This window comes from Phalaenopsis equestris, unplaced genomic scaffold (assembly GCF_001263595.1).
Source record: "Phalaenopsis equestris unplaced genomic scaffold, ASM126359v1 Scaffold000352, whole genome shotgun sequence".
In the NCBI taxonomy this organism is placed as follows: domain Eukaryota; kingdom Viridiplantae; phylum Streptophyta; class Magnoliopsida; order Asparagales; family Orchidaceae; genus Phalaenopsis; species Phalaenopsis equestris.
The window spans coordinates 217,118-219,216 of NW_018164794.1; positions in this window are offsets into that span (position 1 = coordinate 217,118).

The following is a 2,099-nucleotide window of genomic DNA, read 5'->3' on the forward strand; positions in this document are numbered from 1 at the left end:
GATGCAAAAGAGGGAATGTACTTCTGAAAGGAAGATGAAAATGATTAAGCTTGCAACCAAAAATATCATGGGCTCCCAAGAGGGGCTTCCTTCTTCAACTCTTACTATCAATCTCCAAACTCCTTTGAATGTTCCATTGGTAATGAAGGTTGTGCCTGCTAAAGAAGCTGAAGGTCGAAATCCAACTCCAAACGAGTTCAAGGGAATGAGAAGCCAGTCTATCTTTTTTGTGCAACTTGAGTTAGTGTCAGATGTAGAGTTGTAATGAACCAATGAATTAAACCCTAAACAATTCGAACTTAGCTCATTTAATAATTGATAATTGTTCAAATTAGTAATTAAATATGTTTGAGTGTTTTTTAAGAACTTGAAAATTAAATGAATAAAATATGAACATGATTCAATTTATTTATTAATGTTCACGATCAAACTTATTTATTTTTTAATAAGAAACTTGTTAGATGATCTATAGTTATATGATATATTATTTAAATAAAATGTGATTAATTAGAATTTTTTAGAAATTTTATTTAGTTATAACTAATCATAATTTAATATTATTATACATATTAATCTAATTCAAATTCTTTGGACTTTTTTTCTCCAATGATCAAGTTTTTTAATATATATTTATATTATTTGATTACGAAAATTCTTACTTACATTTTTGTATATTATCTTATTTAATTAGTATAAAGTATATGAAAATTAAATCAAAACGTATTCGATAGCTACTTTATTTTGATTTAAAAATACTTGTTAATAGTTTTATATAAAAAATAAATACTAATTCTAATTTTTACTTTGTTTATTACTTTGTTAAGTACACGTTCAATTAAAATAAGTAAGTCATTTACAATATAAATACAATCATTAAAAAATTTTACAAGCCGAGTATAAACATTCATTAGAAAGCTCGAATCGAGCTTGAATCAAATATTAACAACTTATAATATGATCACGTCAAGTCAAATTCACAACATGCTCCGCTCAACTCAATTGAATTACAACCCTAGTTAGGAGGCATGAAAAAATTAGGTTCATTAAGTCGATTCATTGAGAATAATTAGTTTAGAGTTTAGTTCACATTTAGCGGACTCATAGGCAAAGATCGCACGATTGACCAAAGTGCCTGAATGGATGAAGTGAATTGAACTTGAAGGAGACATTAGCCTTTACTGATAGATAATTTTATACTAGGAAAATTTTATTTACATAAATTTCAAATAAGCTCGTATCTATTGAAATTTATAAAGTTTTCACCGCTTAAATTTTGGTGTTATAGAATGGACCTTGTTAGATGTATTAACAAAAAAAGTTAAAATTTACATTAAGTATTTTGTGTTATATACTTTTTTTTAATATTTTATTGAGTATGTTGAACCCAACAAAATTGTTGTAGAAATCAAAAGGCTTTGAAATATTATTCTTGTTATTGCATAAAAAATAATTTTATGAATTGTGATTATTGTTACGTATATTAATTTGCCCCCCCAAGTTCTTCACTGTTTAGATTTATGCATCACGTTTGAAACTAATGATATTTCTATACTTCTGAGTCAACAATTAAATATGCAAAAAAGAGGAAATGCAAGCGGCTGAGTGAGTTTTTATGTGCATGCAAGTGAAGTAATATGAGCATGTGCACTTATATAACAATCCTAATCAGGAGGTATGAAAAAAATAGGTTCATTAAGATAATTCATCGAGGCTACTGAATTTAAGTTGGTTTTATAGTTAATTCACATTTAGGGAACTCATGGATGAATATCGCACGTTTGACCAGTGTCGAATGGATGAAGTGAGTGAATTGAACTTGAACGAGAAATTAGCCTTTCTTGATAAGTAATTTTATCCTGGGAAAATTTTAGTTAAATTTCAAACAAACTCATATCTATAAAAGTTTATAAAATCTTACCCCTTAAATTTTTATATGTTATAGAATGGACCATGCAAGATATATTAACACATTGTGATTATTATTATGTATATTAATTTATTTCGCAATTTCCTCAATTACTTGTACATACTAATTCTTATAGATTTAAGAAGCACATTTGATGTTGTTGATGCTGATGATATATATATATATATATATA